This window comes from Hibiscus syriacus, unplaced genomic scaffold (genome assembly GCF_006381635.1).
Source record: "Hibiscus syriacus cultivar Baekdansim isolate YM2019G1 unplaced genomic scaffold, ASM638163v2 tig00117002_pilon, whole genome shotgun sequence".
In the NCBI taxonomy this organism is placed as follows: Eukaryota; Viridiplantae; Streptophyta; class Magnoliopsida; order Malvales; family Malvaceae; genus Hibiscus; species Hibiscus syriacus.
In genome coordinates, this window is record NW_024063518.1 from 151,353 (window position 1) to 169,300 (window position 17,948).

Consider the following 17,948-nt stretch of genomic DNA (forward strand, 5'->3'; position numbering starts at 1 on the left):
AGTATGTGATATATGAGCTAAAGGTATAATTGACATGCCAAGAGTCGAGGGTTCTACGCAGTCCTTCGGGACAATTCTACGTGGTCCTTTGGGACTTTTCTACGCGGTCTTTCGAGACATATTTATGTGGTCCTTCGGAACATTTCTACGTGGCACTTCGGTGCATATTCTACGCGGCACTTCGGTACAATTTATATGAGCAGTGGTGTCTGCATTAGTGCACAACCTCAATGCACTCACAATCTTTAAGTTCTCAATGATGTACCATAGGCTATTAAAAGAAATGAACAGTGTATGATGTTATATGTTTTTGTTTTGTGAAGTGTATCATGATTTCTTTATTCTATGATGTTTTAATGTTTTATTACGAACTTTATATGTCTTACTAAGTCAAAGACTTAGCATGTGAGTGTTTCACACGTAGGTTCAAATAAGCAAGAAGATCAAAGCTAGGACAAGTCAAAACAACATATCTCTACCGAATATCAGATCAGAAGCGATTTAACGGTATGTTCTTTTGTTGTATTGAATTTTGTAAGCATGTAATTAAATGTTTAAATCGTGTATGCTCTGATCATATTTTGTAAACAAACTTGAATTTATTTATGTAAATTATTAAAAAAATTATTTTCAATTTGAGTTTGAATCTTCACATTTACTTTTGATTAAGGGTTCTACCATTTTAATATAAATAAATGTTTAAACTTTTCAACTACTTTTACAATGATTTGAAAAATCAATGTAACACCTTGAATTCGTATCCGAGTCGGATATGAATTGGGTGTTACAAAAATTGCCAATTCTCCAAATCTGATTTTTTTTACTTTGATTGTTTACACGTGGGTGTCTACAAAATGTGTGGAAGATAGAGTTGGCCAATGAAGGGAAACATATTTAAATGTAAAGAGGACGGAGAGGGTGGAATATTCATGTTTCCATGGGGAAATGGGGGGATTTTCATACTGGTGGTGAAAGGGACCCATTGCTTCCTATTATTTATATGAGGTCCTTGTTGTGATTATCAGATTTCGGGGGCCTTGTCATGGGTACATCATCATTTCGCTAATACTTCTCTTTTTGAAAATTAATCATTAACGAATTATTTGAATTTAGTAATAATTGTACAATTTTGTTTATAACAAAATAATATCGGGGACCCAATGTCATCTTGATTGGACTCTCTCCAAATTTCATTTGTTCATTTATCCAAAACATTATTAAATATAATAAATTCCTATTTTTCATTAGATTCTGTTTGTTTTGTTAGTTATATGACAGATTATAGCCGGGGTTTTTTGTTACAAAAAAATTAGGTTAAGGTGGCTCCAAAATATATTTAATATTTAATTGTGATTTATATAGGAATTTAAAGATTACCTATCAAAAGCGATGTTGGTAGAATTCAAATTTAACCTTATAAGCTCAAATTCTTGAATCCCAACAATTTATATGTTTACACTCGTCGGCATAACCGGACTTTTTAATTGCAAACAAATAATTTGTTTTGGTATTTCATTAAATATTATAAAATATGCTTGTTAAGAAAACAAATCTTCATTTAAAAAGAATAACTTAGTTATTCGTGATCTTTTATATTCAATTATATCTATTTTTCAAATTTTTTTAGTGAAAGCAGGAAAGAGTTAGATGACTAGCTCGATATAATAGAGCTATTCATTATTTGAGCTTCTTCAGTGAGAATGGCTGTCAACCCAGTAGGCAGTGACTAAAAATAATGTAAGCACGGGTCCCTTAGCATACTAAACCTGTTAAACCATCCGCTATTTTGTTGCACTCGCGAGGAGCATAGACAAACTCAACAGTCCAATTCCTGTTCAACAAGTCCCGAATATGGGCCAGCAAAGAGGAGTCCCACCGGTAGGGACGGACACAAAATTTTATGTTTGAATGGTGAATTTGAACTTATAAAATTTTAAGAGTCGTTGAAAAATTTAGGGACAAAAATAGATTTTTAATAGAAAATACATAGAAAAAAATAAAAAATATATGATAATTTTATATTATAGGGGGCGACCGCCCACCCGGCCCCCCCTAAGTCCATCCCTGGCCCCTACCCCTCGTCGGAGTTCCGAGGATCCATGACAAAGTTTCACGGCAATCACTTTTAACTACAATCCTCTGAACATGCAAAGACCGTGCCAGTTTTAAACCCTCAAATATGTCCCATAACTCAGGTCAATAGTGGAGCAAAGGCCAATGACTTTGGAAAACCTCGACAGCCAGTTTCAAAATGATCATAAGCACCCCACCGCAGATAGAATAACCCGTTGTTGGTTGTCGGCTACTGTCAGTATTAAGTTTGATGGTTTCCTCGGGAGGTTTTCATGGTTCATGCCTCTGTACTCTTCTTGCCGACTCCATCTTATTAACATTTTGCATGGAAAGACCATTGGTCGCCTCAAAGGTGAGTCTCCGACTTTGGTTTAACACAGAATCCTCAACTATGTAGTATGTAATTAGGATCAAAGAGAATGTGAGCACCAAAGGATAGCTCCAAAAAAGAGACCCTACTCAGTTGATTGCGATGCAAAATAATTCGGGTGTTTTAAATTCTTATCAATCCAAGGGCCAAATTCCATACCATTGAATTCCGCATGACGATCGTGTTTCATCAGAGCAGTCCAGGTCGTTTTCGCTACAGCAAAACGCCTAAATATATGGGAGGTAGATTCAGCCGCATTACCATAGATGGTACAACTTGCATCAGTGGTCAGATGTCTTCAAACTCGTTCCACGTTCGACAGAATTTTATCTTGTCGCAAGAGCCACATAAGCATTCGGACATGCGGCAAGCCTCGATATGACCCAGTCAAATTCTATTCCGCGGACTGATTGACATTAGTATCCGTAGTACGAAGGATATAAGCACCTTTAGTTGTGAATTTCCGATGTGCATGACATTTCCAGCCAGGTTTATCAGTCCCTCCACGGGCAAAAGGTGGACATACTACCATTGGAATTTCTAGCTTCCAAAGGGAGCGTTGCATTGATGACGTCCCTATTCCAAGTGCCATCATGCATGACCATATCACAAACTCGGGTGTTGGGAGGGGGATTATCCACATTTAAAAGATAAATACTAAACAGAGGAATAAGATTTCTCACCCAACTATCGTACCAAAAATCAACGGTTGTGCCATCTCCAATGTTCTAAATAATCCCATCGCGCACTAAATTCCAAGACTTGCTAATTCCTTTCCACAACTGGGAGCAACTGCGACAAACAATTGATGGCGACACTGTTTCAATAACTTTATATTTCCCTCTTAGAGCCTGAGCCCAAAAGTGGTCTTTATCAGAAAAAGCGTCGTTTTGGTGTTAAGATGTCTCATCCGGAGTCCTCCTTGGTTAATTGGTTTGAAAACATCATTCCAGCGTAGAAGGTATTGAAATTATTAAAATGGTTTTCAAGTTTGGTAACTAATTTTGAAAAAATGGTTTTCAAAGTTTGGAAAATGTTTCTTTGAAAATGGTTTTCAAAGTTTGGTAAATGTTTCTTTGAAAAATAGTTTTTCAAAGTTTGGTAGATGTTTGTTGAAAAATAATAATGAGATAATCACAATTAATCCCTAGGCTTTAGGGTATTTACAAGATTAAGTCCTTAAGTTTCAACTATAAATATCCTAGCTCATTTAGCTTCAAAACCATCCCAAAAATCATTTTCTTTCTCCCAATACTAGAGAGCTTTCTTGTGAGTAGTGGGTGTTTTGTAAACACCTGTAAATTTTCTCTCTTAGTAAAAGATCTGCAGCAGTCCGGAGACGTAAGCACAATTGGCTGAACTTCGTTATCAATTTCGGGTATTATTTTTCCGCTTTTATTTCGCATTCTCACTAATCTGGTTATAGGGAAATTACTTGTACTCGGTTTATTTCCTAACAACTGGTATCAGAGCATTTGGGTTGTGAATTTTGTCAATTTTTTTGCGAGGTTACTATTCGGGTTACTATTCACATGAATAATGAATTTCGTGAATAGTGAAATTCGGTCGGCGATACGAGTTTGTCGACGGAGGTGTTCTAATACACGGCGGTTCGCAAAAATTGTCAGAAACGATCCAAACGAAGCCATATTCGAGTGGGAGCGATGGCTGCAGACGAAGGGAAGGTGAAAATTGAAAAGTTCGATGGTGCGGACTTTGGATTTTGGAAGATGCAAATTGAAGATTTTCTATACCAGAAAAATCTATATCAACACCTATCAGGAAAACAACCAGAGGGCATGAAAAATGAAGACTGGGCTCTTCTCGACAGACAAGCCCTCGGAGTTATCCGACTGACGTTATCCTGCAATGTTGCTTTCAACATAGCAAAGGAAAAGACCACGGCGGGTCTTATGACGGCTCTCTCCAGTATGTATGAGAAGCCATCGGCCTCAAACAAAGTTCATTTGATGAGGCAATTATTTAATTTACGGATGACGGAAGGGGCATCGGTGGCACAACACCTAAATGAACTCAACACAATCACAACCCAGTTGAGTTCAGTGGAAATTGAATTTGATGATGAAGTTCGAGCTTTAATTCTCTTATCATCTTTACCAGATAGTTGGAATGCTACTGTTACAGCAGTCAGCAGTTCGTCGGGAAACAACAAATTAAAATTTGACGATGTTCGGGATCTGGTACTGAGCGAAGAAATTCGATGGAGAGAATCGGGTGAAGCATCAACCTCCTCAGCCTTGCACACGGAGTCCAGAGGGAGAACTTCAGAAAGAAATTCAAATCGTGGCAGATCGAAATCCAGAAGGGGAAAATCAAGAACATGAAATAAAGATTTTACCTGTTATAATTGCGGCAAGAAGGGCCATTTCAAAAGAGATTGCCGAGCACCGAAGAAAAATACCGGCGCACAGGAATCTGCCAACATGACGGAGAAGACAGGTGATGCTATGATTTTAAGCATCAACAGTCCGATTGAATCATGGATTTTGGATTCAGGGGCATCTTTCCACTCCACGCCATGCCAAGCAATCATGGAGAACTATGTCAGTGGTGATTTTGGGAAGGTTCATCTTGCTGATGATGAAACCTTGAAGATCGTCGAAAAAGGAGACATCCGACTAAAGCTGCCAAACCAGACCACCTGGAAGCTGACAGGAGTGAGACATATTCCTGGTCTCAAAAGAAATTTGATTTCTGTAGGACAGCTTGATGGAGAAGGATACAATACAACCTTTTCAGGCTGTGAATGGAAGATTACCAAAGGAGCACTCGTCATTGCTCGTGGTAAGAAGACTGGTGCTCTCTATGTAACCTCAAATTTAGAGAATATCATTGCAGTAGCAGATGTTGATGGAAAATCAAACCTATGGCACCAAAGGCTTGACCATATGAGCGAGAAAGGAATGAAGATACTTCTGTCAAAAGGGAAGATGCCAGATCTAAAGAATGAAGATGTCAGACTATGCGAGGATTGCATCTTTGGCAAACAAAAGAAAGTCAGTTTTGCAAAGATTGGCAAGACACCCAAGGCAAAAAGGTTAGAATTGGTTCATACTGATGTATGGGGACCATCCCCAGTTCCATCTCTTGCAGGCTCACTATATTATGTCACCTTCATCGATGATTCAACAAGGAAGGTGTGGGTTTATTTTCTGAAGAAGAAATCAGAAGTCTTCGATACCTTCAGAAAATGGAAGGCCATGGTGGAAAATGAGACTGGTTTAAAAGTCAAGCGATTTAGGTCTGACAATGGAGGAGAGTACAGAGATAGTAGATTCATATATTTTTACGCAAACAATGGGATCAAGATGGAGACAACAGTTCCCATAACACCGTAGCAGAATGGCGTAGCAGAGCGCATGAACAGAACTCTGAATGAACGTGCCAGAAGCATGAGGATACATGCCGGATTGCCCAAATTTCTATGGGCTGAAGCTATCAACACTGCAGCTTACCTGATCAACCGTGGGCCCTCAGTTCCTTTGGATGGTGGAATACCAGAGGAAGCTTGGAGCAAGAAAGAAATAAACCTTTCACACTTAAGAGTGTTTGGTTGTATTTCTTATGTACACATAAACTCTTATGAAAGAAGTAAACTTGATGCCAAGTCCAACAAATGCGTATTTGTTGGTTACGGTGGTGATGAGTTTGGTTACCGGTTTTGGGACTACGAAAATCGGAAGATCATTAGAAGCAGAGACGTCATTTTCAATGAAAATGTGATGTACAAATACAGGTCAACCGCAGAATCAAGTAATACCGAAGCTGAAACAAAGGAATTTGCTGAGTTCGAGGAGATTTCTGGAAATGATGTTCAGATCAGTCCTGAAGCAGTTCAAGAGGAAGAACCAGGCACACCAGAACTAAGACGCTCCTCCAGAATTCCTAAACCAACCCAACGGTATTCTCCTTCTTTGCACTACTTGTTGCTGACTGACAATGGTGAACCAGAGTGCTATGATGAAGCAATGCAAGTGGAGGATTCAGTCATGTGGGAGTCTTCCATGAAAGATGAGATGGACTCGCTTATGTCAAATCAGACATGGGAATTAGCTGAATTACCACCAGGCAAGAAAGCGCTCCATAACAAGTGGATTTACAGGATCAAAGAAGAGCACGATGGGAGCAAACGCTATAAAGCAAGATTGGTTGTCAAAGGTTTTCAACAAAAAGAAGGTATTGATTACAATGAAATTTTCTCTCCAGTCGTGAAGCTATCTACAATCAGACTGGTGTTGAAAATTGTAGCTGCAGAGAATTTACATATTGAGCAGTTAGATGTAAAGACAGCTTTCCTTAATGGTGATTTGGAGGAAGAAATCTATATGAGGCAGCCAGAAGGCTTCATAGAGGTATGCAAGAAAAACCTGGTATGCAGGTTGAAGAAGAGCTTGTATGGTTTAAAACTAGCTCCTAGACAGTGGTACAAGAAGTTCGATAGTTTCATGAGTAGCAGTGGTTTTACCAGATGCCAAGCAGATCATTGTTGCTACATCAAGAGATTCGATAATAGCTTCATTATTTTATTGTTGTACGTTGATGACATGCTCGTTGCAGGCTCAGACATGCAAGAGATTATAAACTTGAAGCAAAAATTGTCAAAGCAGTTTGCTATGAAGGATCTGGGCACTGCAAAGCAGATTCTTGGGATGAGGATCAAGAGAGACACAAAGTCGGGGACTTTGATATTATCACAGGCTGAGTACATCAACAAAGTACTCTTCAGGTTCAACATGCAAGATGCTAAACCAGTAAGTACACCTTTAGGTGTTCATTTCAGACTCTCCAAAGAACAATCACCAAAGACGGAGGAAGAACGTGCACACATGGTGAAGGTGCCGTATGCCTCAGCAATTGGAAGTCTGATGTATGCCATGGTTTGTACCAAACCAGATATTGCTCAAGCAGTGGGAGCTGTTAGCAGGCACATGAATAATCCGGGCAAGGTACACTGGGAAGCAGTCAAATGGATCCTCAGATATCTGCGGGGTACCACAAATAAAACACTTTGTTTCAAAGGTGGAGATACGATACTGACAGGCTATGTAGATGCTGACTTAGCCGGAAATATTGACATCAGAATGAGCACTACAAGGTATGTCTATACTCTAGGAGGAACCGCAGTGAGTTGAGTTTCTCAACTACAGAAGATAGTTGCTCTCTCCACAACTGAAGCAGAATATGTCGCTGTTACGGAAGCCAGCAAGGAGATGGTTTGGCTCCAAAGTTTCTTGGAAGAGTTAGGCAAGAAACAAGAAAACAATGTCTTGTATTGCGACAGTCAAAGTGCTATACATCTAGCAAAGAATCTGTCTTTTCATTCCAGGACAAAGCACATACAATTGCGATATCATTTTATCCGGTATCTTCTGGAAGATGGGATTTTGAAACTTGAAAAGATCAGTGGAGCTCAAAATCCGGCAGACATGTTGACAAAGACGGTGACTACAGACAAACTGAAATTGTGTTCAACTTCAGTTGACATGCTAGAGTAACAAGACTAGAAAAGCTGTTGCATTGATCGAGGTGTGAAGACAGATTAAAATCAGTCTTCAAGTGGGAGATTGTTGAAATTATTAAAATGGTTTTCAAGTTTGGTAACCAACTTTGAAAAAATGGTTTTCAAAGTTTGGTAAATGTTTCTTTGAAAATGGTTTTCAAAGTTTGGTAAATGTTTCTTTGAAAAATAGTTTTTCAAAGTTTGGTAGATGTTTGTTGAAAAATGATAATGGGATAATCACAATTAATCCCTAGGCTTTAGGGTATTTACAAGATTAAGTCCTTAAGTTTCAACTATAAATACCCTAGCTCATTTAGCTTCAAAATCATCCCAAAAATCATTTTCTTTCTCCCAATACTAGAGAGCTTTCTTGTGAGTAGTGAGTGTTTTGTAAACACCTGTAAATTTTCTCTTAGTAAAAGATCTGCAGCAGTCCGGAAACGTAAACACAATTGGCTGAACTCCGTTATCAATTTCGGGTATTATTTTTCCGCTTTTATTTCGCATTCTCACTAATCTGGTTATAGGGAAATTACTTGTACTCGGTTTATTTCCTAACACAAGGTGAATCGTTTTTTCTCTTCGGTACTGCCCCAGAAAATTACGAATAATTCGTTCAATGTTTGTGTAAATATTCTTAGGAAGGAAGTAGGATTGCATTACATAGGAGGGGAGTGCTGCTAACACCGATTTTGCAAGAGTAATACGGCCGGCCAACGAAAGGAACTTCGCCCTCCATCCCGAGAGACGATGTTGAAGCTTTAGTACAATGAATTGGTAGGTAGAATAAGTTACCCTTTTATACATGTAACAAAGGCATCCCAAATACTTCTCAATGTCAACAACGCAAGTAAATTGAAAGCTGCTACTAATATCCTCTCAAGTCGGTTCGTCCATATTTTTTGAGAAGCAAATATTGGTCTTGGGAAGACTGGTCTTGTGGTTGGAACAGACACAAAAATCTTCAAGGATATGCTGAATAATATCTATGAGGGAGAGACGTTTCAGCAAAAAGAACGAGATCATCCTCGAAGAACAAATGGGACAGGGCTTGTAATGCCATGGCTATTCCAAATCATGGAACTAAACATCAAAACAAAGTTGAGAAAATTAGGCCCCTTCGGCCTCAATAACCATAGAGTCAGTAGCATTAGTACACCCTTCCTCTAGCCCTGGTTGCGCGGACGTCACTCTTGCATGGCCATCCATATTATCCTTGGCTGATTGCTTTCGATCAAGCTTGTTTTTTAAACTTCAACGCTTTATTACTTGTTTCTTTTGTGACCTTAGGTGATCCAGTTCTATTCAAGTCACCCTTAAAGCCAAGTATATTACTTTCCCCCCTAATCCTTCATCAATCATTACAGCTATGTGATTACCCCTTGGACTTGTGAGGTCTGGATTTGAACATTAGCGTTAGTTCTAACAAATGTTAGCTCAACTCAAAACGAAGGTACACTCAAGTCATTCTCTTTAGTTGTTTGTTTGGCCATGAGAAGCTCCCCGGTTGTTTTCCTCGCAGTAGTAGTTCTTGTGGCTTGCTGGCCCGCATCCAAGACAACTTTAGGGTTGTGCATCCCGAGCATGATCGATTCTTTTCCTCGTCTTCGTCCACTTTTCAGACTTTCTCGTGATGTGGATTCAACTCCACCCATCAGATTAGGATTGTTGTTCTCCTTATCAAGATGTTCTAAAATCATCTCAAAGGTCGCGAACCTCGACTGAGTACCTGATTCAGGTTTGTTAACATCTTGTTGATCATCACCTTGTGTTTTTCGAGTGGTAGCCACCATCCAAGGTCCATACAAGTCTTTATCAACCTCGGGTGGTGAGGTGGATGTAGATAGCGGGGTTATATTCGTCGCCTAGGGAAGGATATTTGCCTCCGGAGTTCCACCACATTGATCTCGATTGTCCATACACCCCACATTTATAATAAATATTCCGGATACCTTCGTATTCAAATTTCTGTATGAAGTCATCTATTTCGATACACGACAAAAGAGGTTTATTCAAGTTTACCACAACTGCCAAACGCGCAAATTTGCCTCTCTCATGCGTTCGTGTTGTAGTCCACTTTGATTACCTTACCAATTTCAGGTGTAATAACCCGAAAAAGAGATTTGGTATAGTGACGATAGGAAAGGCCTGGAAGTCATATCCAACCGATTACTTGGGAAGAATGATTTTCTAAGGTATTGAAATCCCTGCTCCATGGTTGAACTCTCAAATAACTACCAAAGATCACACGCGACCTTTAAGTTAGCACTTTCGTTTAATCCTCTTCGTGTTCCAACCGGATTAAGAAATAATCATGATCAAGACCAACTAACTAGAATCTTCCTTGAGGTTGCCTAAGAATTTTGATCTTGTTCCATAAAGTTTTGTATCCAATCGTTTTGCCTAACAATCGAATAATTATTGTTTTCTTCATGTTTGCATTGATGGAGTCGTGGAAACAAGGGGAAAATTTGATAGGAGGGAAGAGCCCACTGCGACCCACAATCGCATCCCCGTCTTCAAGATTCACATCAAACTCATGAACCAAATGATCTAACGCTATGTCCCTCCCTTCTTTATCTCCCACAAGAGTAGCAACATAGGATCGAGCAGTGTTTCCAATAGTTTGTCTATCACCCATGTGAGTGTCAGGATCTTCAGCAGGCTTATCAAGAGTTTCCACGGTAATTGGTTTTGGACGCAGATTCTCCCTAGCCATCGGAAGATCTGGTTGACTGAGGGTGGATGGAGGTAAGCGTTCGACCGTCTTACCTCCGAAGTATCTTTCATTCACAAACCCTAAAGTAGGAGTCAAACGAAAATTACGGGTTGGAGTACCTTTTTTGCTTTATGGACGGCAGGTATTCTATTTCTTCATCTGTAGTATAGCTGAAGGGCATGTATTGTCCTAATTGGAAGAAAATATTATATTTACTTAATTGAAGAAGAAAATATAAATTCCAATTGTAATTGTAATTCCTTTGTCAGCCACGCGCGGAGGCTGAAGTTACGGGTTGGGTAATTTTGTGAAATGCGTTGAAATTTTGTAAGGCTCGTAGATCTTTTAGACCAAGTAATATGCTTATCAGCCCATTAACTTCCAAAAGTTGGAAATATAAATGAACATAAATAAAAATAAACGATAGTATTTGAGACTAAATCCAATTTGATTAACGAATATATATATATATATATAAACAAATATTTCAAATTATTTCAAATCAAAATAATATTATATATATGGCTGCTAGTTTCATTTTAGATAGCTTAATTATAAGAAACAAAATTAATAACGAATTTTAGATATCTATATGGTTTTATATATGGCGTTGACCGGATGCCATCATCATCATTTAACATGATTATATATTGAACATGAGCTTAATTAATAGCTCCCCGTCTAATAATTAAAATAAAAAAATGATAATATATATGTTACCTTTTAAGGGTAACTGACGGCTTCAGAAATAATTTGTAGTGGAAGAAGTTGCAAGGAAGGTGATTCCCGAATCTTATTGAAGACTTAATAATTAGTTTGAAATGACGTTTCAGTCTGGATGTTGAAATTAAAAAAGTATAAATTATGAATTAATGGGATTAATTCGAGTGGTAAGTCGTTTAATATCGATTAAGTAAAATATCATGTTCGAGTCTTTATGTATGTAAAAAAATTTCCTCTGAAAAACTCACTCATTAATATTAGATGTACGACTCGGGTAGTTCAGATTAATTAAAGTGAAGTCTCAAAAGGACAATAAAAAAATTAATCCTAAACCGGAGTGGGAATCACATGCTTGAAAAATGATATTCCCCTTCCCCTTCCCCTTCCCCTTCCCCTTCCCCATACTTTAATATATAGCTTAATTGGGTTGCTAATATTAATCATTTGGTAAACCAAACAATCATTCTCTTATGTGATCTTATGCGCTTTTCTCCCATTGGATTTCCTGCAATAAGACAGATGGGAAAGGGGACAATTATTTGTGCGGTTGTATCTGGGAAACCATATCCTTACAAAATCTTTTGATAAAACCCTCATGCCTCACGTTAAAGTTGAAAGCTTAATGAACAAGTTTGATGCTGTTGCGTGGCTTCTCACACAAGCTCTCCTCTCTCACGAACTAACACTTCAAAAGTTGATTACCATATAGATTATAAAAAATAATATAAATATATAAAATTAAACAGTGAAGTATAAAATATATTAAAATATTCGTTTATATTGTCAAAAGCTTATAAAACTTTATTAGCACCGTATTAATGTAAGTAATTAGAAAGATAATTAAATACTTAATTTCTACGTAATCGGCTTTCACCTCTTTCAAATTTCCTCTATTAAAGTCACGAATTTGTCAAGGTAAAGATAACCAGTTAAATTTTTAATACAAGTTTCAAATTAGGTAACTGTAACACCCAGAAACAAAAGCGCCCGTGGTTTTAATTTATTTAATGGTGTACATAATATCAAACTCTTTTTCCATTTCATTCCGTACATTAATTACATAATTCCGAAATAAATGAAAGTAATTAATCTATATTTATAATTATCACCAACTTAAAAGGTTGGAGCGGGCCATGTTTCGTATGGGAAATATACTTGCAGAGCCTTTACATCACATTAATCTCTTTTAATGATGGCTAACAGAGGAATTTTCAAAAATCATTAATATTCTAAAAAAAAGTAGTACAACACTTAAACTATTTAAATTTTATTTAAATCTCTAAATTAAAAAGTAATATATGTTTAAATGTGTTGGAAAAAATAGAAATTTTGAGACATATTTTAAGGATAAAGATGAATATTCGAATAATGAATATATTGATTCATATTTTACTACATGATGTCTTTATAACAGTATCTCATATACTTAAAACGGTTGAGTAAAGAATGAAAAATTAATGCTTAAAATAGAATACTTGTAAATTGTATTATATAAGAAAAATGAGAAAACTCAGATTCCACATCGGTGAGATAACAAGCATGTAAATAATTTATATATAACTTACGAGTAATTAAATGACTTAAGTTGAGATTGTGCTTAATGCATAGATGCGCAAGTCTAAGTCCATTGAATTTATTGGGGGTGGGGATACACACGCACAATGGGTGATGCGACAATAGATTCTATAATAATATAATATTTTTCGATAAATTTTTTTTTGAGTTAAGATATCCGACGGTGATTATTGTTCATGATCATTCTTAATTTCAATAATTTACAATTTTTTAAGGCGGTAAGTTTTGTATATTATTTTCAATAACAACTCATTCTGCTTTGAATAATATCAAAACTTTCTCTCAGAGAAACCAGATGTTCAACGTACAACTTTCGTCGACTAAAATTCCAATATTCACTCGAGAGGAAGCACATCTACGCAGCGACTTGAGACTTCTTCGGCTTGCTAGAAGCCATTTGAGTCTTCGGCTCTTTCTTGACAGGCTCTTCCTTCTCGGACAAAATTAGCTCGATGTGGCAAGGGGAAGACATATAGGGATTGATCCTTCCATGCGCACGGTAAGTACGACGCCTTTGTTTCTGAGCCTGGTTAACCTGGATGTGAGAATAGAGTGCATCAACATCCAAACCTTTGACCTCGGCATTACTCTCAGCGTTCTTCAGCAAATCTAGAATGCATTTGGCAGATTTTACAGGCCAGCGACCTTGTCCATTAGAATGCCTGTTCTTTGCCTGAGTAGTACGTCTGACACCACGGCAAAAGCGTCGGAAAGGTATGGCCTGTTTGTGAGACATAACATCCTCTAAGTACATTTTAGCCTTTACCAATGGCAACTTGTTGATAGCAAACGCAGTCTCCCTTGTGTTCTTGAAATGAACCCTGAGATCAGTCCCTTGCCTTGCAGGACTTAGTGGAATTCTTTGGATCCTTCGAATACTTCACCATGGCTGCTAAACTGGTTACCATGGCTCCTTCGATTTGTAATTTATAAATCCTAATTTTAAATAAATTAAATCGATTAAATTAATTATTATTTTTAATTAAAAATTATAATTAAATTATAATTCTATTAAAAGTATAATTAAATTTTAATTAATAGTTAATTTTAAATAAATCCTTATACTTTTTAATATTTACATAATAATGACACATTTGCTTGTGGTACGTTTCGATACATCGCTTTAGTGGTACGTTACGATACGCGACAAGCGCTATAGACTCTTCCCTAAACTGTACTTTTTTTATTTATTAGTAAAATTCATTTTTCTTTTCTTTTCGTCTCAATTGTTATGTTGTAACATTTCTTTTCGTCTCGGATTGTTATATGTAACAAAATGTATTTAAATTTATATTTTTAAATATATTATAACGATAATTATATAAACTATATTAAAAATCGATAACACATGTTTGAATGTATTGGAGCTTACGGTTTTAGATGTTACAATAATAACTATATCAATTAAACTAAAACTCAATTAATATTTGCACGAATTAAGTTATCTAAGTGGTTAAAAAAATTGTTGTTGTTCTTAGAGGTCATGAATTCGAGTACAAGCAACTGCATCAGAGTGATTGAGTGTAAATTGTCAAATGATTGAGAGTATATTTAGATTATGCCTATTTACGTGAATAAATTGTTACTATACAACGAGTTTGGTGCAAAACAAAACACCAATATTTTGTTCCATTCAAATTTGTTGTTTCGTATTTTCTATGGTACAACTTCTCCTTTTATTTGTTTATTCGTCTTATAGCTTTAAGAATACTCCAGTTTGACATTGGAGCTAATTAAAAGAGCTTTCTCATGAGGTAAAATGTTACCTCTTGCTTGTCTTCTCCACCCGACACTCATTATTATCATTTATTTCTAGTATATAAGTAAAATATTAAATTAAAATAAATAAACTTTGAGAGTTTAATCTCAAACTTACTGGGAATTAAACTGATTTATTTGAAGATGGTTTAAATGTTTAGACCAAGCCGGAAAGCAAGGTCCAACACTACATTTATTCTGTTATACTATCGTGTCTACATTAGCATAACCAAACTTAGTGTCCAAGCAACATTTATTATAAATGTTTTTATTATTTTTCTGACAAAAACAAATAAAATGAACAAATTCCATTCTCTCCGTCATTTTCTTTTTCGTCGTCTTCCAATACCGAGGAGGATATAGCAGACGGCAGCTATATTCTCTCAAATCATATACAGAAAATCTGAGAAAGGGAATTAAAAAAAAAGCGTGAAAGAATTAAATTCCTTTGCGAAACATCAAGAAAGAGAAAGTGGGTAACTGAAAACGTCCTCTAAAAGAGAGAATTTTTTCTTTACTTGTTTATTATTTATATTTTATTGTTTTGTTTCATGTTGTGAATCTTGCTAGAATTCTCGTATGTGGGTGTTTGACAAGTGGGGAAGAGCGGAAGACTGTGGAACCAGAAATCAGCTTTGTGATGGGATTAAGACCATCAGCAGAAGAACCGGAGACATGTCATGGTGCAATAACCCAGACGACGACACAGGAACTCTAAACTTAGTAACAGCAGCAGCCATCAAGGAACCCTCCGTCACCGTCGCCGCCACCTCTTCCGTTCCCTGCCCGAAAATCGATGAAATCTCCACCATTGTTTGCCCTTCATGTGGCTATAACATACCCTACAAAGATCAAGTAAATGTTTTAATAATAATAGTACGGTTTTACTTTTTATTGCTTTGTTCCCCAATGGATTGATCTACTAAAATACTATTATTTGTTGTGGGGTTAGACGGGAATTCATGATTTGCCAGGGTTACCAGCAGGGGTGAAGTTCGATCCGACTGACCAAGAAATTTTAGAGCATTTAGAGGCAAAAGTAATATATCTGATCTGAGCAAGCTTCATCCCTTGCTTAATGAGTTTATTCCAACGCTGGATGGAGAAAATGGGATTTGCTATACTCATCCAGAGAAGCTTCCAGGTACATTGATGCTTTACTTTTACCTCAAATTTTCTTCTTTAAATGCGTTGCTTTTTTTTCGTTTTTGTGTTGAATTTTATATTTTTTCTAGGGCTATATCAGTGATCCATCTATCAATTTATGTATACATATATTTTGTTTGGGCACCTGCAATGATCTATGTTGGTGTAGATGAGTTTTAGATGAAAACGTAAAGCCTTATTGCATTTTTTGAGAATCCAGTTAAGTGCATTTCAAGGAAAGTACCTAAGTTGGCTAATACTAGCTGTCAACCGTGTTTCTTGGGTGGCCTAATTACGTGAGATCCTTTGGTTCTACTTCGACCACCACATATTTTCTTAGAGACGTGTGATTAGGCCTCTTAGATATCCCCCTTGCTAGCTTAATCCTAATATTTAGGCATGGCCCTTTATCATCCAATGATTACTATACTATTTTGTTACTTTCAAAGTAATCGTAATGACAAAACATTATAGTTAAGGTTCTGGGTGGAGTTATACCTTTAGAAATTTCAAATTCCCCTATAGTCTAGGTGTTTTCCTTATATCTATCATTAATTTTACACCTCTAAAATTCTACTATAACTTCTTAAGTTAGCATCCCAACATAAAATTTTACATTCGTCTCTTATTAAAGTTTATTTTATTTTCTATTCTAAATGGACCTAATGGTGCAGGAGTAAGCAAGGATGGCCAAATTCGACACTTCTTTCATCGACCCTCCAAGGCATACACAACGGGGACAAGGAAGAGAAGAAAAGTGCACACGGACGAAGAAGGGAACGAAACGAGGTGGCACAAGACGGGCAAGACCCGAGCAGTTTCGGCTGGTGGGATAGTGAAGGGTTTCAAAAAGATATTGGTTCTCTACACCAACTATGGCAGGCAAAGGAAGCCCGAGAAGAAAAACTGGGTGATGCATCAATATCACCTCGGCATCAACGAAGAAGAGAAAGACGGGGAGTTGGTGCTTTCAAAAGTCTTTTACCAAACTCAACCCAGACAATGCGGTCCAAGTAGCAGTGATAAGTATGCCCCGGATAGGAAGCTTAAGAACCGAAGCCGGCATCAAAGTCCAATCATGGCGCCTAAGACAAGTAGCAGCGCGGGTCTTGTGGAGTACACCAATCCACCATTTGTTTCATACGGTGATGGTGGGATTCACCACCATAATAGAGAAAGCCCACCTCAGCTAATCCCAAATCTGGTTGGTCGATCCTCGTTTATTCGATTAACCTCTTATACAAGCAAAGGGAGACTTGAAAGAAAATAGCAGCAATGGGAAAGATGTGCTCCATTTGGTTGTTGTTGTTGTTGTTGCAGCTGTTGCTATGTAATAGTCAAATGAATTATCAGATTGTGATTTTTGCTGAGGAAAGGGGAGAGGGAATAAATTGAATGTCTGCTTTCCTTGAAGATTAAGGAGTCGGATGCTTTGGAAGATTTGCCCATCATCAGACCATTCTCTTGATCGCAAACAACTGAACAAGTGAGCTAGCTGGCATTTGAATAATATTTATATATTTTTTGACCTTATTTTATATATAATGTTTGATATATGTAGTGGGACTGCCATATAAGCTACTAATACTTCCTACAGGGTTAATTAGGTTTATCAATTATCATGTAACTATTTTTTATTCTGTTATGGGTTCTTTTGTGTGATTGTAAATCTTAATCTTTTAATTAAATTAAGACATGATGGAATATTAAATCGTAAGAAAAAAAATGGCATAATCGGATTGCGATCCAAATAGCCAGGGAAATGTCATTATCGGAAACAGGCATAAAGCTTAATGAAGAAGGCTTTACCGTTTACACTTGCAGTGACCATTTTTGGGGTTTTCCGCCCAATTTGCATCTCCCTCCGACCTGATTTTGTTTTCTTGTTTCATGTTAATTTTTGGACCGAAGATGGTTGCATGCAACTCAAAAACATAAATATCTTAATCCCAAGGAGGTTTGGGAGGATTACAGCGTTAGGGGCGGAGCAACACTATTTGCTTGCAATTGAAGCTAATGCATAACGAAGACAGTAAAAAGAGTATGGTTGTTTATTCCCCGAG

General features: G+C 37.1%; 2 pseudogenes; one reads left to right on the plus strand and one right to left on the minus strand.

Moving 5' to 3' along the window:
• Positions 1–1,538: 1,538 nt before the first annotated feature.
• LOC120194835 lies at positions 1,539–13,895 on the minus strand (annotated as a pseudogene).
• A 1,147-nt stretch (positions 13,896–15,042) lies between these two features.
• On the plus strand, positions 15,043–17,547 carry LOC120194855 (annotated as a pseudogene).
• The last annotated feature ends 401 nt before the right edge of the window (positions 17,548–17,948 follow it).